The sequence below is a fragment of the Pseudorca crassidens genome, chromosome 11 (assembly GCF_039906515.1).
Source record: "Pseudorca crassidens isolate mPseCra1 chromosome 11, mPseCra1.hap1, whole genome shotgun sequence".
NCBI classification, from domain to species: Eukaryota; Metazoa; Chordata; class Mammalia; order Artiodactyla; family Delphinidae; genus Pseudorca; species Pseudorca crassidens.
In genome coordinates, this window is record NC_090306.1 from 1,747,057 (window position 1) to 1,771,697 (window position 24,641).

The 24,641-nt window shown below is 42.3% G+C and overlaps 1 protein-coding gene and 2 pseudogenes across 4 annotated transcripts in view; 2 read left to right on the forward strand and 1 right to left on the reverse strand.

Moving 5' to 3' along the window:
- The window catches only part of ADIPOR2 (adiponectin receptor 2), a 52,290-nt gene extending 31,837 nt beyond the window's left edge, over positions 1-20,453 (reverse strand). Inside the window, exons 1-2 of one of the 4 annotated variants that reach the window (XM_067756078.1) lie at positions 20,315-20,449; positions 16,402-16,567 (exon numbers count right to left, since the gene is read on the reverse strand). The gene's annotated coding sequence lies outside the window, so the exon portion shown is untranslated. Of the gene's footprint in view, positions 1-8,872; positions 8,894-16,401; positions 16,617-20,314 lie in introns of those variants that run through there. The other 3 variants (XM_067756079.1, XM_067756077.1, XM_067756080.1) reach the window with 3 other exon arrangements.
- Positions 15,249-15,988, forward strand: LOC137202703 (protein SDA1 homolog; annotated as a pseudogene).
- LOC137202704 (protein SDA1 homolog) lies at positions 16,199-17,224 on the forward strand (annotated as a pseudogene).
- Positions 20,454-24,641: the final 4,188 nt, after the last annotated feature.

Sequence of the window (24,641 nt, forward strand, 5' to 3'; positions counted from 1 at the left end):
GATAAATGATTTTCTTGCTAAGAAGAATAAAAAATAGGGAAAGTATTCAGAACTAGGCTTTAACTTGCTCTGCTTCTTAACAGTAAAAGGAAGTGAGATGGGAGATGGAAAGTAAGACTTCAGAGTACCATTATTTGTTAACCAGAAGAGTTAATCTCTATTCTACTTCCTCAGAAATTTTTCGTTGGTCAGGATTCTAAGAATACTACGCTATATTACACAGAACTAAGATAAAAAAAAAAAAAGAGAGAAAAGAGGGCTTCCCTGGTGGCGCAGTGGTTGAGAGTCCGCCTGCCGATGCAGGGGACACGGGTTCGTGCCCCAGTCCGGGAAGATCCCACATGCCGCAGAGCGGCTGGGCCCGTGAGCCATGGCCGCTGACCCTGCGCGTCTGGAGCCTGTGCTCCGCAACGGGAGAGGCCACAGCAGTGAGAGGCCCACGTACCGCCAAAAAAAAAGAGAGAAAAGAAAGGAATCCAATACAAACAGCTGGCAGGAAGGAACAAGTAACTGAGAGGTGCTCTGAATTTATCAATAGACATAGAAGTCCAACACAAATCCAATCGGGTGCATTTTCAGCAAGTAGGGCAGATCTAAGGTCTTTTAAAATCTCTGAGTGGCCAGTGGGGATGAGGAAAGAAAGAAAATACTAATGTGAGTTTTTCAATTCCTACACCTCCTCTACAGGTTGCAAGGCCTCTTGCCCCCAATATCTAGATTAAATATACTTTTATTGAATGAATTATTATACCTGCAGTGTTTATTGGAAAAGAGACTCATTTTCTGTATAAAATTGCTTAACATGCACCCTATTACTTTTTTTTTTTTTTGCGGTACGCGGGCCTCTCACTGCTGTGGCCTCTCCTGCTGCGGAACACAGGCTCCGGACGCGCAGGCTCAGCAGCCATGGCTCACGGGCCCAGCCGCTCCGTGGCATGTGGGATCTTCCCGGACCGGGGCACGAACCCGTGTCCCCTGCATCGGCAGGCGGACTCTCAACCACTGCGCCACCAGGGAAGACCTCCTATTACTTTTTAAGAATGTTTTCACAAACTAATTTAAGTATTGGCATAAATAACATTTAAAATTTGCTAAGGCTTCTTCTCGGTAGACAGAGTCTGTTCTACAGATGATCAAATATGAAACTATGAAACAAAAGAAGTAAAATGGAAACTTGACCTCACACGTTCTAGGAGCAGACACACAGGCGTCACTAACTCTGCCCAAAAGCAATGGGGATTTGCCAAGCAGAGTAGAGGAAAGGTATTCTGTACAGAGAAAACAGCATATGCAAGGCAAGGACTCCAGGGTCTGTTCAGAAATCAGAGAACAGGGACAAGAAAGAACTCAGATGACACAGGCTTTTTGCTCAAGCAGCTGAGCGTATAGAGGATGCCATTCACTGATGATCCAGGGGAGAAGCAAATTCACAGCAGAAGAAGAATGAATTTGTTTTCAGAAACGGTGTCTGAAGTGAAAGAAATGTTCACTTGGCACCAGGAAACATAAATCTGGAATTCAGAAGAGAGAATGAGCTTGAAAACAGAACTACGGATTACTAGGAGTAAAAGTGATAATACTAAGGACTTCCCTGGTGGTGCAGTGGTTAAGAATCCGCCTGCCAGTGCAGGGGACACAGGTTCAAGCCCTGGTCCAGGAAGATCCCATATGCGGCGGAGCAACTAAGCCCGTGCGCCACAACTACTGAGCCTGCACTTTAGAGCCCGCAAGCCACAATTGCTGAAGCCCACACACCTAGACCCTGTGCTCCACAACAAGAGAAGCCACCGCAGTGAGAAGCCCGCGCACCGCAACGAAGAGTAGCCCCCGCTCGCTGGAACTAGAGAAAGCCCGCGCGCAGCAACGAAGACCCAACGCAGCCCAAAATAAATAAATTTATTTTTAAAAAAGGAAAGTGATATTAGCATAATAATAGTTAACAACACAGGACAAAATCCTTTGGAAAAAAAAAGTTATACAAAGGACTGAGGAGGGATAAGGATCAAAGTAAAAAAAAACCCAGGAGAATACCAAATATTAGATGTTAAAGTCAGGACTGGACCCTCATCTGTTGACTCCCAGTCAAATGTACTCACACCAAGTTTCCTTCCCAGTGGGAAAGCAATGGAAAATTTAAAACTCACGCTTCTTAGACTTCACTTCCCCTTCAAATAATACTGCATAAGGTAAATTATTATGTTGCTTAAAAGCACCAAGGTTGCTTAAATGGTAACTCAAAAGCAATTTTCTCTACCTGAACAAACTGCTAACTTAATGGTTTGATACTTCTGGTCTAGAAATTTAGCTCTATCCCAGGAAAGCTATTTTCTAAAATCCAGTACTTGTCTGCATGTTCCATGAGGCAAGAGTTTGCTTGCTCAATGCTGAGAACCAAACTGCAACAGATACACAGTAGACATTCAATAAAGGTTTCTTGTATGAATGAATAAATGTCTTATTCTCCAGGGGAAAAACAGAAGAAAAGGAATTAGTATTATTTATGTCATATTTAATCAGTTATATTGGACTTCCCGCCAAAGGTAGACTATATTATAGTATAATGTATTACTTCACCTATTTCATAATTTTAATTGTTATGTTGCCCCCAATTTTAAAAGAGCAGGCAAGCTGTGGAAAATAGTATGGCAGTTCCTCAAATAAATTAAAAATACATTTACTATATGACCCAGCCAATTCCACTTCTGGGTATGTACTCACAAGAACTGAAAGCAGGGTCTTGAAGAGACATTTATACACTGATGTTCATAACAGCGTTATTCACAATCAGTAAAACGTGGAGCGGCCCAAGTGTCCATCAATGGATAAACAAACAAAATGTGGTCTATACATACAAGAAAATATTCAGCCTCAAAAAAAGAAGAAAATTCTGACACAAGCTACAACCTGAGTGAACCTGAGGACGTTATGATTCCACTTACCATAGGTTATTTAAAGTAGTCAAATTCATAGAAAGTACGATGGTGGTTGCCAGGGGCTGGGGCAAAGAGGGAATGGAGAGTTACCGTTTAATGGGTATAGCTTCTGTTTTGCAAGATGAAAAAGAAGAGTTCTGTAGGTGAATGGTGGTGATGGCTGCAACAACATGGATCTACAACATGACTACACACTTAAAAATGGTGACGACAGTAAATTTTATGTTATGTGTATTTTGCACATTTTTTAATGGGGGGGTGGAAATATACTATAGTACTATATGGCCTCTTTGTCTAGTAAACTTTTTATTCATGTAAAAAATACATTCAGAAAAGCACACAAAGGACACAAAGTTGACAAAGTATAAATGCTGTGTAACCAGCAACAAACAACATTCTAGCACCCAGAGGACCTCTCTCCCCTATCACTGTAAAGCTTTTTAAGGTGTTAAGTTTAAGAGGTCCAACCCCTTTCCTTGCCAGTTAATGTGATACAATCTTCCAGCAAGGTTCTCTAAAGACTTGCCAACTGCCATGGACCTTAAGTCTTCAAATTCTAAGGGCCAGTGGTATAATGTCCCTTTGTATTAACTGGGACACAGCAAGTAGGGTGCAGCAAGTACTGAGTCTAGTGGCATCGCTTTCTAGTTCTATAATTAGATTATTCAGTGGTAGAGGACAGGCTGCAAAATATGTCCCATGATTTTGTTGGCTTCCTCCAAGTTGAAAGTAGCCAATTTCAAAGTGACTTGAAAGTTGTATACTGAAATTATTCCAGTGTGGTCTGTCATTCCACACTGAAGTATGCGTTTGAAGTTAGTGCATGGTTAATGAGATTTCTGGTATCAAGTTCATGCTCTTCCTTGATTGGAAACCTGAGTGGCACAGAATGTTCTAAGTGGAAGTATCAGTATGTTATGCCCCTCATAACCTCTTCTTTCAGACTTCAATGTGAAACAAAATATGTGATGCAAATCTGAACTACTAATAATGAAACCAGATTATTTTTTTAGGATGGAATAGTTTATTTCAACAGTGGGACCAGCAGGGATATTAAAGGCAGCAGATTTTCTTTTGAATACTAGCCATTTTTTCTCTTTACAAATCATTATTAAAAATAAGTACTAGATGTGTTACTCTGGCTCATAAATCTTTAGAGAACCTTGTTGGCAGATTTCTATCACATTAACTGGCAAGGAAATGGGATGGACCTCTTAAACTTAACACTTTAAAAAGCTTTACCTTCTGCTCTGGGTGGGAGGTTGGAATAAAAGTTACCACCTAACTCTTTTAAAAAAAAAAAAAAAAAAAAGCTTTACTGTGGGAATTCCCTGGCAGTCCAGTGGTTAGGACTCAGTGCTTTCACTACCAGGGCCCAGGTTCAAGCCCTGATCAGGAAACTAAGATCCCACGAGCCGCTCAGCACAGCCAAAAACAAAAAAGAACATAAAAAGCTTTACAGTGGGGATTCCCTGGTGGCGCAGTGGTTGAGAGTCCGCCTGCCGATGCGGGTTCGTGCCCCAGTCCGAGAGGATCCCACATGCCGCGGAGCGGCTGGGCCCGTGAGCTATGGCCGCTGAGCCTGCGCGTCCGGAGCCTATGCTCCGCAACGGGAGAGGTCACAACAGTGAGAGGCCCGCGTACCACAAAAAAAAAAAAAAAAAAAAGCTTTACAGTGATGGGAGAGAGGGGTCACACAGTCCAAATCTACCTGTTTCCCTCCACTCTTACTTTCTGGTTCAAGTCACCAGCATCTCTCACCTGTCCTAATACAACAGCCAGTAAAGTCTCCTGGGTTCCACTTCTGTTACCCACCCACCCACCCCACCCCCCTTATCCTCAGAATCCAGTCCTCACACAGTGGTCACAGCAGATCTTTCTCAAAACACACTCCCTTACTTTTTGAGCCCTCCAATGGCTTTCCTTTACACCTAAGGGACCTCTTACCCTGGCTTACAAAATCTTAAATGATTAGCCCCTAACTCTGGCCTCATTCTGTACCACTCTCCCCCTTGCCCACTACATTCCAGCCACAGTGACTTCCCATCTACTCCCCAAACACCCGAAAGGCTCAAATGGCTCTATGTCACCTGGTTCCCAAGGCCTGGAATGCTCATCGCCCAGAACTTCCCATGGCTGGGCTCCTTCTTCACATGCGGATCTCAACTTAAGGGTCACTTACTCAAAGAATCCTTCTCTGACCACATAATCTCAGTCACTCCTTATCACATCACCTTTTAGTCTCTTCCACAGCACTTGTCTCTGGTATTTTTATTTCTTTGTTTACTTACTACTGGTCTTTTCTCACTAGACTGAAAACTCCTGAAAGAAGAGACATTATATTGGGTTGGCCAAAAAGTGCCTTTGGTTTTTAAGTAAAAATAAAAAACACATTTTTCATTTTCACCAAGAACTTTATTGAACAACATATTCACCCTTTTGTTCCACTACCTTATGCCATTTTTCAGGCAACTTCATGATTCCATCTTCCCAAAACTTTTTATCTTTTTTAAAAATTTTATTTATTTATTTATATTGGCTGTGTTGGGTCTTCATTTCTGTGCGAGGGCTTTCTCTAGTTGCGGCGAGCGGGGGCCACTCTTCATCGCGGTGCGCGGGCCTCTCACTGTCGCGGCCTCTCTTGTTGCGGAGCACAAGTTCCAGACGCGCAGGCTCAGTAGCTGTGGCTCACGGGCCCAGTTGCTCCGCGACATGTGGGATCTTCCCAGACCAGGGCTTAGAACTCGTGTCCCCTGCATTGGCAGGCAGATTCTCAACCACTGCACCACCAGGGAAGCCCAACTTTTTATCTTTTTGAGCAAGGAACTGGTCCAGATGCCTTTTACAGTCTTCCAGGGAATTGAATTTTTTTCCATTAAGAGAATTTTGTAAAGACCGAAATAAATGGAAATCTGAAGGTGCAATGTCTGGTGAATATGGCAGATGAATCAGAACTTCCCAGCCAAGCTAACAGTTTTTGTCTGGTCATCAAAGAAACACACAGTCTTGCGTTATCCTGATGGATATTCTGTTGACTAATTCCAGATGCTCTTCATCGAGTGCTGCTTTCAGTTGGTCTAACTGGGAGCAGTACTTGTTGGAATTAATCGTTTTGTTTTCCGGAAGGAGCTCATGGTAGAGGACTACCTTACAATCCCACCATGTACAAAACATCACCTTCTTTGGATGAAGGCCAGCCTTTGGTGTGGTTGGTGGTGGTTCTTTTCGCTTGCCCCACGATCTCTTCTGTTCCACATTATTGGACAGTATCCACTTTGCATCTCCCATCACAATTTATTTTAAAAGTAGAACATTTTCGTTACGTTTTAGTAGAGAATCGCATGTGGAAATACGGTCAAGAAGGTTTTTTGCGCTTAACTTACGTGGAAACCAAACATCAAAGTGATCAACATAACCAAGCCGGTGCAAATGATTTTCAGCGCTTGAGGATATTTTGAGTATGTCGGCTATCTCTCGCGTGGCATAATGTTGATTGTTTTCAATTAATGTCTCGATATGATCAACTGGTCTACCCAACCATGGAGCATCGTCCAGTGAGAAATCTCCAGCACAAAACTTCGCAAACCACTTGGGACACATTCAATCAGTCAGAGGACCCTCTCCATACACTGCACAAATCTTTTTTTGCATTTCAGTTGTGTTTTTACCTTTCTTGAAATAATAAAGCATAATACGCCAAAAATGTTGCTTTTTTTCTTCCATCTTCAATATTAAAATGGCTACACAAAAATTCACCAATTTGAGTTTTTTCTTTTTTTAAATGCACACTGATATGTCAGCTGTCACAATACAATCTAACAAAATTGTTTCGAATGAAGTTGAAGACAACTAAGTGCTATTAGAGCCACCTTACGGAAAAAAAGAATGAACCTTTTGGCCAACCCAATATATCTTCTTTACACCTATATCCCCAGTACCTAAAATAGCTTCTGGCACACAGTAGGTGTATTCACTAAACATCTGCTGAATGAATAAGTGGGGAATTACTACCCACACTTCAAAAATAAGTTCATAGGCAGAAACTAATTTCCCTGACGTCCCCAGGCTCCTGACACTAACTCCTTTATTCTTCTCATTTACTAATGTTTCTATTATAGTACTTATCAGAATTTATTGCATTTTTTTGTTTACGTGCCTGTCTTCCCCTCCTGCAATGCAAAACTTCTCAAGGTCAAGGAGCCTTTTTTGGAATCCATTTTTGTATCCACAACACCAAGCTTGGTCTGGAATGCAAAGGAGCTTAAAAATCTTTGCTGTATGATGATGAGGAGGAGGGGGAATGACAGGAACAGCTAACATGCAGTGAGCGTTAACTACATGCAAAGAACATTTCCCATGGATTATCTCTTTAAATCCTTGCAACAATCCTGGAGGATAGGTACAATTATTTCCTCCATTTTGGAAATGACAAAACGCCCAGAGAGGTTATAAATAACATGCCTGAGATAACTACAGTAATAAGTGGCAATGTAATCTATCTAATCAATCTAACACCCAACTTAATGCTCTTATCCCCAACCTTCTATGTTAGCATGAACCATAAGCTGTTCTCAAATAAATGCATGATAGCACTTAAGTGACAAAACCAGGAGTTAACACTGACAGTACACTGTACTTTACGGCGATGTTGAAAATATTAAGAAACAATCAAGAAATGGGGAGGAGGGCTTCCCTGGTGGTGCAGTGGTTGAGAATCTGCCTGCCAATGCAGGGGACACGGGTTCGAGCCCTGGTCTGGGAAGATCCCACATGCTGCGGAGGAACTAAGCCTGTGTGCCACAACTACTGAGCCTGCGCTCTAGAGCCCATGAGCCACAACTACTGAGCCCGCGTGCCACTACTGAAGCCCGCGCGCCTAGAGCCCACACTCTGCAACAAGAGAAGCCACCGCAATGAGAAGCCCGCATACTGCAACGAAGAGCAGCCCCCACTCGCCGCAGCTAGAGAAAGCCCGTACGCAGCAACGAAGACCCAATGCAGCCAAAAATAAATTAATTAAACAAATTTATTTAAAAAAAAAAAAAAGAAATGGGGAGGATCATGGAGCCTTGCCACATACCAGAAGCAATAAAATGATTGGTTAAAATTGGAATTCTTCCCAAACACTCAGAACATTTCTGAGTAGAAAAATGTCAATAAGAAAACCTGATGACTGGGAAAAGAATAACTGATAAAATGGGAAAAGTTCCCAACATATGTTACTAACTGATACAGCTCTTCCAAAAATGATACAGTTGATAACTGAGAAGGAGCAACACGTAGATTTTTAAGACAGGCACTACCAGTTTTCATGTTCATAAAATCTTAACTGATGTAAGCACAAAGAAACGTTTCAAATCAAATGCAGCTTATTTTTTAAAGATTATTTTGAAGCTCTAAAGACAGGCAACACTCTGTATCATTTACACTACTTTCTTTCCTAGCATGAAGTAGGGCAACTTTTAAGTACAATCACAAGGTACCTCTTCTAACTTACTGCCCAACCGCACTGACCAACTTTCCTGAGAAGAAATCAGGCAAATCCTATGCCGTGAAGTAGCAAAGCCAGTGAAGGCCTACCTCTCTCAGTCTTGAGACCTACTTCAGACGCACAGTGTTACTACCTATCACTATAAAAGTTTAGAGGCTAATTTAGAGGTTACCAAGTGCCAGATAAAGTGAGCTTTTATACATACTCTCATTTAACTTTAAAACCCTGCCTGTTACAGATAGTATAATCTTTGTTTACAAACGAGAGGACTGAGGGTAAGACTATTCAAGGTTATAGAAGCTACAAAATAGAGAAGCAAGAACTATCCAGATTAGGCCCTCTCCATTATACAACACTGCCTCCCACAAAGGTAAGTGGTTCCATTTTTCCTGGTCATGGTCATGATGTTATCTCTTAGAAGGGAGATGAATTGCTGCTTAACACTTACCGGAGCCAACTTTGAACCAGGCTAAGTAGTTGGACTTTCACCCATCATCTCATTTAATCCTCCAGCAATCCTTATGATATGGGGTCCCATTTTACAGATGAAGAAACTGACACTAAAGGAGATCAAATAAGTCATCAATAACACAAACTTAACTGGAGACTATGAATTCAAATCTGTATCTAACTCCAAAGACCATAGCTTACCATCTTACAGGGCTTCACTGAAGGTACAAATAGTCCATTAAAGCCACTGGTCATGGTCACGGATAAAAAACACCTTTATAAAAAGGATTCGAGGACCTGGTGGCACAGTGGTTAAGAATCCGCCTGCCAATACAGGGGACACGGGTTCGAGCCTTGGTCCGGGAAGATCCCATATGCCATGGAGCAACTAAGCCCATGTGCCACAACTACTGAGCCCTCGCACCACAATTACTGAAGACCGCGCACCTAGAGCCCCTGCTCCACAACAACAGAAGCCACCTCAAGGAGAAGCCCGGCACCACAACGAAGAGTAGCTCCCGCTCGCCGCAACCAGAGAAAGCCCACGCGCAACAACAAAGACCCAATGTAGCCAAAAATAAATTAATTAATTAAAGAAAAAAGGATTTGATACAACTCTTACAGCCATGTTACAATGGTTGTTTCCATTTCCCAAGATCTATAAGTAACCCTGAGTTTCTAAAACAAAGAACAGTACACAAAAATGCAAACATGCATGATGGGAACCACAGTCCTGAACGTTATAGTCAGAGAAATCCTGACAAGCCCATGATATATAAATTGTCATATCTACACTAAACCAAACTATGTAAATTATGCAAAGACTTCCTTTCATAAATCATCTGCACTATAATACCATATAACCACACTCTTGTTCCAACTATTTCACAAATAAAATCTGTCCAGGTAAAATATATGATCTGTACAGTCAATGTTTCAGGCAAAATCAAAAGCCCTACTTTGGTAAAGACCTGTCTCCATAAGTAAATAACAATCATTCAGGGCCCTATCTCATCCTGCATAACACCCTCCACAGCATAAGTTTCTTTTTTGTTTTTTATTTCTACAATGCTGCAGATGGAGAAACCAAGAAGTGATTAGTTATCTTTCTCAATATCACAATCAGAAATCTACAAATAAAACTTGTGTCTACAACCTTTCCCAATATCACTAAATTCCACTAACCCACAAGGTCTTCTTTCAACTACACATGTAAAAGAACAGGAATGGGAAAAAAAAAAAACCTAGAATATGTAACTATCTGCAGACCTCAAAGCAACTCTTCTCAGACTAAAAACCCTTTATAAGTGGAAACAAAAATAGTTTTCATTCTTTTTTTTTTTTTTGCGGTACGCGGGCCTCTCACTGCTGTGGCCTCTCCCGTTGTGGAGCACAGGCTCCAGACGCGCAGGCTCAGCGGCCATGGCTCACGGGCCCAGCCGCTCAGCCGCATGTGGGATCCTCCCAGACCGAGGCACGAACCCGTGTCCCCTGCATCGGCAGGCGGACTCTCAACCACTGCGCCACCAGGGAAGCCCCTTCATTCTTAAATTAAGTGATTTGTAGCGATTTCTATCAGACATTTCAGAAAGATTCAAATTTATATGTATAATTCTAAAATCAAAACTGAAAGTCTCGGACTTCCCTGGTGGCACAGTGGTTAAGAATCTGCCTGCCAATGCAGGTGACACGAGTTCGAGCCCTGGTCCGGGAAGACCCCACATGCCGCAGAGCAACTAAGCCCGTGCGCAACAACTACTGAAGCCCATGCACCTAGAGCCTGTGCTCCGCAACAAGAGAAGCCACTGCAATGAGAAGCCCATGCGCAGCAACGAAGACCCAATGCAGCCAAAAATAAATAAATAAATAAAATCTTCTTTAAAAAAAATTTTTTTTTAAAGACCCAACGCAGCCAAATAAACAAATTTATTTTTAAAAAAAGTTTACCCTCAAACTGTCTGAAACTTAGCTTCTACTTAAAATGTGGTTGAGGGCTTTCCTGGTGGCACAGTGGTTAAGAATCCACCTCCTTCAAAAAAAAAAAAAAAAAAATCCCCCTGCCAAAGCAGGGGACACGGGTTCGAGCCCTGGTCCAGGAAGATCCCACATGCCACAGAGCAACTAAGCCCGTGTGTCACAACTACTGAGCCTGCACGCCACAACTACTGAAGCCCACACACCTAGACCCTGTGCTCCACAAGAGAAGCCACCGCAATGAGAAGCCCGCGTCCCGCAAGGAAGAACAGCCCCTGCTTGCCGCAACTAGAGAAAGCCACGCACAGCAACAGAGAACCAAAGCAGCCAAAAGTAAATAAATTTATTTTAAAAATAAATAAATAAAGTAAAATAAAAAGTGGTTGAGAGAAATGACATTTGGATGAGATCTACAAAATGTGCTGTATTTATCTACTCCTCTAGGTTCTGTTTCTGGATCAAGTAATCCACCAATCAATTACTTTGGCCCAGAAGTCACAAACTTGAACATTTGAGCAACCTGATGAAAGACAAAAAGGCTGTTATTGTGTTGACCCAGAAACTGCTCAAAAGATTTACAATTCAAATTTAAAAACACAGTGTTAAACAGTGCTGTGGTAACTGGCTATGCATATAAAAAAATTAGATCCCTGACTCACATCATATACAAAAAAAATTTTTTTTCAGGCAAGATCAAGAGCTAAATATAAAATACCAAATTTCTAAAACTTTTAGAAGGAAATGCAGAGACCTAAATGACCTTGGAGTATGGAATAGATTTCTTAAATAAGGCACCAAGGACACAAACCAATAAGAAAAATGATGACAGATTTGACAATCCTTTCTATTCAACAAACCATATAAAAAGTTAACAGATAAGCCACACAGTCTAGAAAATACCTACAATTCACTTCACAGACATAACCAGGATATGCAATAAACTCCTAAAAGCAATTTTAAAAGGACAACCCAACTGGGGGGGAGAGACAGGGACAGACAGCTAAGAAATAGAAATCTGAATAGTCACTCAACATTTCAACATGCTCAATCTCATAATTAATCAAGAAATATTTTAAGATAATATCATTTCACACTCATCTGATTTGTAAACATGTAATAAATCTGACAATGTCATGGATCTATAAGGATTTAGATAGAGCAATTCTCAAATTCTCATGCTAAAAAAACACAAAGTGACTCAATTCTGAAAAGCAATTTGGCAATATCTGATAGAACTTTAAATTCCCATAATCTCCATAATCTCAAACCCAGTAATTCCACTTCTGGGTAATTTACACCAGAGAACTTCATTTCAAACTGAGTAGCCATACACAGACACACACACAGACACACACACATACACACACACACACACACACACACACACACACACACACACATTTCACAAAACATTTAATCCTTACTGCAAAACAACCTGATATATCTCTGAACTATTTTAATTCCTAAAGTGATTTCATAACCGATTAATGGTTCCCAACATGCAGTTTGAAAAACCTGCCAAAGATCTTAAATACGTGCACAAGGATTTCTAACCAGGAATGTTCAATGCAGCATTGTTTTTAAAACAGGAAAAATGGAAACAACCTAAATACCTATCAACACGAAAATAAATTTAAACTGGTTGTATTTGTATAATAATACAACTATACAGCAGATAAAAGTAATGACTATAACTAGGATGAACCACATGAAACTACCATTTTTGTAGGTCAAAAATGGTAAAAATATCAGCAATTTCATGGGTCTAAAAAAACTTGTTTCATGAAAAACAAGTTACAGAGTAGGTAGAATATTGCTTATATAAAGTTTGAAAATACCCAAAACATAATATTGATTTATGAATATACTCCTATGTAGTAATTATATAAAAACAGGTATTAGAAACACCAAATTCAAGATATCATTACTTCTGGGAAGAAAGTGAAATGTAACCCAAGAAGGTGCTTCAACTGCATGTGAAAGGCTTTTCTTTAAAAAAGAAAAAAACAGGTAAGTGTGGGAAAACGCTGAGATCTGATATAACTGTATGGTAGATGTGTGAAGGTTAATTATCTTGGTCTCTGTATTCTCCCGTATGTTTGAAATACGTTAAGAAAAAAAATAGTATATGTATTAGCCAACGAAAGCACACATCTGCAGCCTAAATTCAAACCAACTGCTCCATAGACAATTTCTTTCATTGGCTTGAAACGTTAACGCATCATCATCACCTTTTTTTAACAAGGGCCTCTAGCGAAAAATAAATAAATAAATAAAATAAAGCTTTATGTAACACCCAATTTAAATAGTTCCTTAAAATCCATCAAGCGAAGATTTATCCCTGGAAAACTGGTTTTGTTCCTCCTTCCAGTTCAGTGCTATATATTTTACCATATTTCCATTTTCATCTCGGCTGCCAAGAAAATTCAAATCCAAATTTTATTCTTAGTCACTGAATTATGCTGCCACTTGGGAAAAGAATATATGCCTTCTCCTTTTCCTCATTTTTCTTTTATATATATATAATTATTATATTTCTGGCTCTTTTAAGTTACAGAAATTCTGCAGTGAAATAAAATGTAAATAAATTCCAAGAAAATAAAAATAAACTTTCTGTTCCACCACGCTAAGGAGTTTTCACCATCACTGCTTCTTCCTGGACCAAAGGAATGGGTAAGCAAATACAACTATGCATACATGTTCACGACACTAAAATTTCAGGACATACAGGATGAGAGTCAATATGCTACCAGGGAAAAATAATTAGCTAACATACCAACAAAAACATGTATACAAAAGAAAACGTGAAGTTGGTCAAAATTTAATAAGCTAATTATGTCTTTCTCTTCAAGACCATTTTGCTTTGTATGCTTTGTTTTCCGGTGCATGGACATTGTGGAAAATTCCTAAGTCCAATAAGAATATGTAACATTACAAGTCATATATAAAGAAAGTTCTGTGGGTTTTTTTGCGCGCATGTGGTCGCCTTTTTAAAAACTTGAAGTGTCCTTTCCCACAGGTATTTTGCCCATGCCTAAAGATATTCTGGCAGTTTTCTGAGTTTGGCTTCCCTTCTCCTTCTGTCTGGAGCCTCACAATGTCTATTGAAGCCAAGCATACCATTTAGGCAGCACACATCCCCTCTAACACATGGTATACCCCAATACAGGAAATTCAAAACCATGGGTTACATGAAACAAATCCCCTAATTAATCCATTCCTTAACTTCCAAAACTGAATACCAAATGTTCTTATTAAATAGGTTTGGTTAATTATTTCCTTACAAACAGGGCCTAGGATGTCAATCACTCTTATTTATCTCATTTTAGAAACAAAGGATAATACAGGGGGACTTCTCTGGCAGTCCAGTGGCTAACATTTTGCCTCCCAATGCAGGGCATGCAGGTTCGATCCCTGGTCAGCGAGCTAAGATTCCCACATGCCTCGCAGCCAAAAAAACCAAAACGTAAAACAGAAGCAATATTGTTACAAATTCAATAAGGACTTTAAAAACGGTCCACATCAAAAAAATCTTTTTTTAAAAAGAGATAACATAGAGAATATACACCAAGATGACAATTCACAAAGACTTTGAAAAGATTATTTTTAACAAAGTTAAAGCACTTCACTCAGCAGTAAGCCCAAAACAACACAATCCAATTTAGGTTTTGAAAAGAATATAACATTTACTCACCACCAGGATTACAACAGTTATGAATAAAGTTATATGCTCCTCATCTTCAAGAAATGTATAGTCTACTGGGCAGTCGTCCAGATTCTTTTAACAGGGATGGCAAAATCACGCTGCTTTCCAGGACTAGATAGGGAATCTAAATAGGTGAGCAGCTCTATCTAAGGGGTAAGTATTAGAAAGAACAACTACAGAATGTAGATTTTGCCTAAAGTAATTCTAAATCAACTTCAAAAGAATGCTATCAAAACAAAACACATCTCCCAATGAGACAGAATACATCATTGCAAGACATGTTTAACTGCCAATCAGATACAGACTGAAAAAAAAAGTTGGAAATGGCATGGAGAAGCTAGACCTCGGCCACATTTCTGGTCAAGAGTTAACACTGCTGTGACTTTTCTGGATGGCAGTCTGGCAATACACATCAAAAAGTAAAACATGCATTTCCTTCAACCCAGTAACTAGACGCTTAGAGAGCTACTCTAAAGAGCCATCAGCACGCAACAATTGTACACACAATGCATACGCATAATATACAATAAATGTAAACAATCTAAACATCCAGCAATAGGAACACTGCTAAATTATGGTGCACACATTCAACAAAATACTAAGAAACGATTTAAAGAACAGAGTAGACACAAACGGATTGACCTGGAAAGCCAACATGAGTGTTGGTTTTTAACACACACGACTATGAGCCAAGATGGCGCCACGTGCCAAGCTCCCAAGTGCTACTTCCGGTCACACCTGGAAGCAAGATTCCAAGCCACAGCCTGAGAAGGGTTGGCTGGTGTCAGTGGTGTAGCTCTTCTGAGAACTGCTCAAGGAGAGCCAGTCTGCAGCCAGCTTGTCCAGCTGCCCAGCAACCTGCAAGCAGGTACGGGAATAATAAAGAAGCCCCTCTGGCCTACACTGAGGAGTCCACAGCAGAACATTCACTACAAACCCAGCGCGGGAGATTTTCAAGTTGCAACCAAATAAACCCAGCAAAGACCTGGCAAAGCTGGTGATGTTTATGGCACAGATGTTCTGCCACCCAGAACATCTAGATAACTTTCCTCAAGAACGGAAAGATCTGGCCTCCTACAGCTACACTGTCTTGAATGCAGGCCTTCCAATAACATTTTGCAATACTCTGATCTTCCTGAATACCTCATCTATCCATCAAGGTTGCCAGAGATCTTCTTTGAACCTCGACGCTGCCATGTAAGTTTCTACGACTCTGTACACTCATTCTGTGACTGATGAGAATAAAAGTGCAAAAACAAGAATAAGGTGAATATAGTATTGCAGAATTACACATGCACATGTTAAGGGACAGCAACACAACTGCACCCAAGATACCTTTGGAAGTGATCCCTAAACTACAGAAGAAGCATCTGAAATGACGCCAAGACCGTCAATGTTATCACAACCGTATGCTTCTGTCTCTTTTTTCTGTAATCTTTTGGCTGTGCCGTGCAGCACGTGGGATCTTATTCCCCAACCAGGGATCGAACTCTCTCACTCTGCATCGGAACCGCGAAGCCTTAACCACTGGGCCGCCAGGGAAGTCCCACAACTGTGTGGTTCTCTAAGGTCGCTGCCTTGACATTCTAACAAGGGCAAGATGAACAAGAGGAAGAGGACAACGACCCAGAATGCTAATGCAGCATGCCTTGGGGGAGAGGCTCTAAACACAAGGAAAGAAGGTTACCAACGTACTTCAGAAACAAAAGAAGAAAGGAGTTCGAAGTGTCTAACTTTTCAGCTATCTGTTAGATTCATGAGCCCCAAGAATGTGCACGAAAACCACTAAAGCAGCTGAAGAGTTTCAAGGAGACCCGTGAAGTGAGGTTAGTGCCCCTGGGCCTTACCTCCAGGTTGGCAGGGATTCACACGCTTTTTCTATCTCTTTGTGCACAGGTTTCTGCAGCAGCACCAAGGAGAAGTAACGAGATCCTTCGGTCTGCTGTATACACTTCTCAGCGCCTGGCAGTCGCAGAGCGCATTCCGGTGTTGCTCATGACCATGCCACCCATTCTGTTATGACAAGAACTCTGGGGAAGTCATGACAGTAGGAAACAAAGCTCTGAAAGAGATAACAGCTCAATGACTAAAAAACTTCCTCAAAACCTTGCCCAGAATAATGAAACACAAAGAAAGAATGTGATGATGTCTCCTAGGACTCTGATTCAGTTCTTCCAAAAACTGAACCCTCAGATATTGCAGAAGGAATTCCAGGGTAGGACTACAGAGGCCTCAATAAAATCAAGGGTACAAGAACATGGAGAATTAGATGCTAAAGATTACATTCCGGGAACAGAAGTTCTGGAAGTTGAGCAAGAGAATGCTGAGAACGATCAAGATGGGTGGGGAAACACCAGTCTCAGGGAGGAGGAAGCTGATGCTAAGGTGGGTTGATGTGCACCACTCTTCCGATGAAGAACAGCAAGAAGTCTCCGAGAAGCTGAACGGCTTCAGAGAGGAGCCAGAATGTCCCATCAAAAAATAAGTTTTTCTGGGCTTCCCTGGTGGCGCAGTGGTTGAGAGTCCGCCTGCCGATGCGGGGGACGCGGGTTCGTGCCCCGGTCCGGGAAGATCCCACATGCCGCGGAGCGGCTGGGCCTGTAAGCCATGGCCGCTGAGCCTGCGAGTCCAGAGCCTGTGCTTCGCAACGGGAGAGGCCACAACAGTGAGAGGCCCGCGTACCGCAGAAGAAAAAAATAATAATAAGTTTTTCTTCAGAGAAAAGCAGCTGGTGCTACAAGATTAACTTTTGAAAAAGAGAAAACGAAGTAACTTCCAGGCAAGTTTTCCACTCCAAGGAAAAGGCTAAATTTGTGTCATTAATCTGAATGTTAGTGAATAAAGACTGTTTATTTGCATTCAAAAGTCCAGAAGCACTATATTTTGAAAATCACCCAAAAAAGCACACTGCTGAACAATGGTTGGTTTGATCCAATTTTAAAAACTCTGCAACAGGAAAAATGAGCCCTAATATGTAGATTTTAATTAATAATGTAGCAATATTGGTTTATCAATTGTAACAAATACAGCATGTTAATGCAAGGTGTTATCAACAAGGGAAAATGGAGGGTGGATAATATGAGAACTTTCTTTACTATCCACACAAAGTTATGTAAATCTAAAACTGCTCTAATAAAGTCTATTAATTTTTTAAAAACCTACATGTGTAGACAGATTTGCAAATAAACATTTGCATATGCAGACAAAGAGAGCGGGAAAGCTCTATATCAAACTTATTAACAGTGGTTTTCTACAGAGAGTGAAGAGCACAAGGAAGAATTTTCACATTACATATTTCTGGACTGTCTAAAAACTTTCTACACTGAGCAATACTCTAAGAGGCTCTGCAGCACATGGAGAGCCTGGGTCCTGAAACCAGACTGCATGGATTCAAACCCCAGCTCCACCATTAACTAGCTGACAAACTTGGGTAGTTAATCTCTCTGTGCCTCAGTCTCCTCATCTGGAACTAGGGATAACAGTTTTTGTACCCACACAAAGCTGCCGCAGGTATTAAGTGACTTACTCCATGTTAAGCATTGGAAAACTACCTAGTCCATAGTAAGTGCTCAATAAGTAGTGTCCTCCACTGCCACCAAGCATCCACTGCACCTCAGTTTTTTTAAATCTTGACTGGTAAGACAAATCAGGAAAACTTGGCTCATCAAGCCCTTTCTAGTGAGATCTACAATCCAGAGAATACAATGTATTCAACAGCCAAATAAAGATAATCTGAGTTTTTAACAGATTACAAATAAACACTTAGCAATATAAGTCCATTTATATGAAAACAATCACTAATAGATTCTATAAGGATAATCATAAAAACAAACCCCTCTAAGTGCTGTGATTCTGGATAATATTTACTTTCTCCTTTATACTTTACTGAGTCATTTTAATTTTCCACATTGAATATGCATCATTTTTAATGAAATAAAGTAGGAGTCGGCAAACTTTTTCTATTGAAGGCCACATAGTAAATATTTTACCCTTTACAGGCCATAAGGGTCTCTGTCCCAACTATTCAACTCCACTGTTGAACCACAAAAGCAACCAGACAATACCTAAATGAACGCATACGGCTATGTCCCACTGACAATTTAATTTACAAAAACAGGAAGCTGGCAGGACACTGCCCACAAGCAGTCAAGTTTGCCAACTCCTGAAATAAAGAAGGAAACAAAATTGTTTTCATTTTGGAAAACAAAATATAATTTACAACAAAGAAAGTGCATGAGCTAAACTGACATTATTGATGGGGGAAAAAACCCTATTCATTTATTAATATATGGGAAGGTACGGACAGAAAAACACAAACTCTCTCATTTAGGCTCTGGAAATCCTCCTCTCATCCTTAGTGCCCCAGTAAGAGAAAACTTGCTAAGGAGCCTAAAGTCTAGATAGGAACATAAACTAGTGGGTAGGCAATCACAAACAGAAACTAAAAGAAGTATGTCTTTCATATTTAAATCAACTTGAAATTTCTTCAAATTTCATAATAATTCACCAAGCAGCGGCCACCACAGGCGTGGAAGTCCCAACTACTGAGGAAAGGATTTTAGTCTTGGATAATCACAATCGGCACCGACAAATTTGTGAAAGGAGATGAAAACATCTATGGACATCTAACAGCATTAGAAGTGAAATTTCTATGAAATAAACGTTAGAAATGAAAAACTCAGGAATGAAAAATCTATGAAATTCTAACGGAATTAGAGTCAGAGGGTGGTTAAGATGAGACATGCAAGTGGCCTTTGATAGGACACTTCAAACTTCAAAACTGACAAAGTTTCTGATCTCCGCCCCAAAAATAAAGCTTTGGGTTGAAGGAAACTATTCTTAACATTTCACGTGGAACATGGTTTGAAATATTACGACAGATTTCTTTGAGTTTTCAATGGTTTCTCTGGAGGAGGGAAGAAGGACTGTTTTGGGAAGAGCTATGAAGGCTGCGAAGTCCAGAGGCTAAACCTAAAGACGGTAAAAGACCACTCTGCTAAAAAGACGCCAACACCCTGCAACGCAGCCAGCGTGCCCGATACAACCGCAGCGGGACCGCTCAAGCTTTCTGCTGGGCGACCTCGCCAAGTTGTCAAACCCCAGAGGAGACAGTAAACAACACCCAGAGCCAGCGGTGCCCAAGGCGAGCTCTCGCACAGACGCCCAGACCCACCGAAGCCGGTGAGCAGCAGCCTCAAGGGGCGACACCGACACACGGCAGCCCGACGCCCGGGACACCAGGCCCAGAACGCGGTCCCCCCGGCCGCCTGCGCGCGGGCAAGCACCGGTGAGGGGTCTCCCCGCCGCAGGGGCCGGACGGGGGCCCAAGCGGAGCCCACCCAGGAGTGCGGCCAGCGGAGACGCGGAGGGGCGCTGGGGCCGGGGGGACTCGGGGCGGAGGGCGGACCCGGGGCCGAAGGAAGCCGGGGCCGAGGGACCCGGGGCTGGGGGCGCCGGTACCAAAGGGAGCTGGGGCCGAAAGGAGCCGGGGCTGAGAGGACCCGAGATGGAAGGAAGCCGGGGACCCGGAGCTGAAGGGACTCGGGACTGAGGGGACCCAGGGCTGGAAGTACAGGAAGGGAGCCGGGGCTGAGAGGCCCGGGGCAGAGGAAACCCGGCCCCGAGGGGCGCCGGCCCGGGGGTCGGGCGGACAGAGCAGGGGATGGAGGAGCGCGCTCGCCGCCCGCCGCGCCGCCGGGACACCCGCCCTCAACCCTCGGCCCCGCCGGCCTGGCCCGTGCTCCCACTCGAGAAACTCACCAGAGCTCGCCGACGCCTCGCCACGCGTCTCGGGTTCCTCGGAACCGGGGCCGCCGGGACCCCAAACCAGCTGTGGGGCCGCCCGCTGCCGCCGCCGCGACCCAGCGTCCGGGAGGGTCCTCACACCGCCGCCGCCGTGACGCGAATCGCAAGAGGCGGCTCTGGCCAATGAGAGCGCTCCTCGTGCGCAGCCGCGCTGGCCCAAGCCGGAAGCGCCCCGCCAGGCCGCTCCTCGGCCTGGAAAGGCTTGGGAGCCACGGGGGGTGGTCCGCAACACGATCCGGCGGCGCCGAGAGCCCGGGGACACCGAAGTCCTTTAGCTTCCCTGCCTCCGGAGGCGGGAGCGTGTGCAGCGGAAGAGGCGGGGCCTCCCGGCTCGGGAAGCTTCCCGGTCTCTATGGATACAGCTCACACGCCTTGGGCGGAACCGAAACTGAGGGATTGCTAGGCGTAGTCTGTGGAGGCTTCGGACCTAAATCCGAAACATCTTGCCCAAAACAACAGCGTTTGCCTTTTATCACCTCCCGAAGACACTACCGTTTGTGCCCCACGACTTCCAGAAAACGAATGTGAGCCCGCTTCTCTTAAAATATATGTAATTCAGAGCGATTTTTAAAATGTTTTAGCGTAATAGCAGGTCAGAAACTAATTCAGCAATAAATACCGTGTCTGTTAACCCAGAGCGAGTCGTTTTCTACTTGTGAGATTCAATTGAGCTGTAACTTCTTAGACCCCAAGATCGGGTTTCGCTACATACTTACTCTACAAGAAAAGGAAGTGTAGGAGTTGGCCGGTGTAGAAAATGTTTTCTTCACATTCCGTTCTAAGAGGGATTTATCACGCTCCAAGGAGGTTATATTGCCTTAACTGTCAAAAATCTTGTTATACTGATTAAAGGAAACCCATAAGCTTTCAAGGACATCCATGACCCAGGCCTGTCCCTCCCTGGAACCACACCAACCGAAAACGAAGGAGGCTGGAAAAAGCGTCACAGATCTATCAAAAGACCGAAGATCCGATACACAATATAAGGAAAAATGTTTAAAACAGAGGACCCTCCAGCCTGGAAATGTAAAATCTAAGAAGTGATTAAAGTTACTAAAATCAGAAAGAGCATGAATAAAATGGTCTTAATACTAGTATTTTAGAACTAAGTCCACCCAGTTAAGCTTGAAAGATAAATCAAAGCAGACAAACTTACACTTCGACAGCACCTTAGAAACACCACCAGTGTATTTGCAGAGCGAATCTGACCCGTGTACCGACTCACACAGGGCACAGATGAGAACAGGGGCCTCAGGCTTAAAAAGAGTTCTACTACAGAGGACAGAGCTACATAAAAGACCATTAACTAAGAGAGTGTTCAAATACCTCAAACCTTTTCTGCATCCTTCTCTCAATGACTTTGCTTTGACAAAACAAAGTGCTTTCCTCTGGAACAGTCCTTCATGGGCTAAAACATGTGAGAAAGATCCTTATGATTTTCCCACCAAGATTTTTCCTCTCTTTCTCTGTCGTCTTGACCCCAGTCCCACATCACTACTACCAGTTCCTGATGCTCCCAGTGATGAAACAAACCCCACCATTCCCTCAGAATGCTCACACCTTCTCAGCCAGTGAAGACACTGACACCATCCCTGAGCTGAAGGACCATCCCCTGAGTCCCACATCCACAGATGGCTTCATCCATATCTCTTACTTAAAGGTCACCATTAAATGTCCCAAAGCAGATATTTCAGGTCTCTCTCCCCAACTGTGCTTCAGTTCATAATCTCTATATATTGTCTTCTAACTAGCAGTCCAAAAACCAAGGGGAATTCAGTAAAATTCTGTATCCTCCAGCACCTCAGAAACAACTGTGTCAGCTGTGGATTTTTAGAATGTCTGTTCCCTCCATCCTAAAGGTGTCACACTTCTCCACAGGAGGGTGGAGTACTTCCTCTTCTGCAGCACCCAGGAAAGAGTCCCTTCCACTCCTACTCCCCCTACTAGTCACCAGTGACCCAACAGTGCCCTGAGGCACAGCTAGTCTGATGTGGTCATCTCTATAATGATCAGATGTTGTTGACAGAGAAGCGCATCACTGGGTAAGTGACATTCATAATCCGGTTTCGGCCACCCCAGAATGAGGCATCAGTGGTGCTACAGTATATGCTGCAGAAATGGTGATGATGGACTTGCTCTGGGGACAGCCTCAGCCTGCGTTGTGATCTGCAAGTCAACAGCCAATGAGAACTGAAGAGGTAACCAGAGCGACCAGCAAATGAAGGTGCAGCTTTCAAATGCTAAAGGACAGAGAAAACGCTCCAGACCCCATTGTGAATTTAAGCTTGGAGTCCCAACTGGTTTGTTTTGTTTTGTTTTTCTTCTCCAATAAATAAAAGAGAAATTATATTATTTTTCTAATCAGAACAATTGCTATTTTTAAGGAGAAAAAAGAGACAAATCATTCTACTAGTGACAATCAAAATTAGCAGTCTTCTTTGAAAGAACTGTGTCTACCGCTTTCCAGAAAAAATTACAAAAGGAGCTTAACAGCTTCATCATTACGAAATACCTAAAAACCAATCTAAACTCTTCTCTTCTCCCGCAGTATCTATAAGCTGCTGAAATATAAACATTAGAACTGAGGGGAAAAAATCTGGACAAACTGAAAGATGGACCATAAAAAAAGAGAAACTTAGAAGAAAGAGCAAGAAATGTCAAACCAGTCCTTGTGTTTGTCTCATACATATGTTGTAGGAGAGGAAAAATTTCTTTCTACCCTCTTAGGTTCTGCGGCTGGCCTAAGAAGTAAACTGAGATAAGACATTACTAACAAGAGAAAAGCTTATAAATTTAATGTTTTTACATGCACACAGGAGTCTTCAGAAGGAAAATGAAGACCTGAGGAGAACATTAGAGCCAAAAGCTTACATACCTTTTTACATAAAGAATAAAAAATTGTGGGGATGTGGCAAGACAAAGTGGCCTGGACTAGGGACAGTAAATTGGGGGACAATGCCTAGGAAATATATGGGGAGAGGGGAACTCATGGACTATCAGGCTGCTTAAGTAGGGTTCTTAGCACAGGTCCATTTTGGTTTAGGTCAACTCCCAGTCTAAGAATGTTCTACAGAATCATCATGTTGCACACCTGAAACTTACACAATGTTAAATGTCAATTATATCTCAATAAAACTGGTAGAAAAAAATAAAGAATGCTCTCTTCCTGGTACAGGGAGTTACCTTTTTCATGGGAAATGTTATGACCTGGTTTTAGGTAGAAAGGGGGAGGTAGGACAGGGAACCCTTCCTGTATCTGCTATTTCCCAAGTGCCCTCAGCTCAGAATAATCAGTATGCCAAAGTGGCGTATTTTGGGGTTGTGTGTTCTGTACCCCTTCAGTGTAAAACAAACTGTGAAATGCAGCCAACTAATTGGATGTTTTCTTTAACACAAGCTTTTTATTATTTATTTTATTTTATTATTTTATTTTTATTTTTGGCTGTGTTGTGTCTTCATTGCTGCGTGCAGGCTTTCTCTAGTTGCGGCGAGCGGGGGCTACTCTTCGTTGCGTTGCGCGGGCTTCTCACTGCGGTGGCTTCTCTTGTTGCAGAGCACGGGTTCTAGGCGCGCAGGCTTCCATAGTTGTGGCACACAGACTCAGTAGTCGTGGCTTGCGGGCTCTCAACCACTGCGCCACCAGGGAAGCCCTGATCATATGATTTTTATCCTTTATTGTGTTAATGTGGTCTATCACGTTGGTTAATTTGTGAATGCTGAACCATCCTTGCATCCTTGGAATAAATCCCACTTGATCATGGAACATGATCCTTTCAAATGTACAGCTGAATTTGATAGTATTTTGTTGAGGGTTTTTTGCAGCTATGTTCATTAGGGATTTGGCCTATAATTTTCTTTTCTTGGAGTGTCCTTGTCTTATTTGGTATCGGGTGATGCTGGCTTCTTGAAATGAGTTTGGAGGTGTTCCCGCTTCTATTTTTTGGAAGAGTTTAAGCATTGGTATTAATTCTTCTTTAAATGTTTGGTGGAGTTAACCAGTGAAGCCATCTGGTTTGTTGGGAGGTTTTTGATTTACTGATTCAATCTCCTTACTAAAAATTGATCTGTTCAGATTTTTCTATTTCTTCATGATTCATTCTCGGTAGATTGTGTGTTTCTAGGAGAATATCCATTTCTTCTAGGTTGTCCAATAGATTGGTGTATAATTATTCACAGAAGTTTCATGATCCTCTTTTATTTATAATTTAATTTGAGTCCACTCTCTTTTTTCTCTTGGAAAGTCTAGCTAAAAGTTTGTCTATTTTGTTTATCTTTTCAAAAA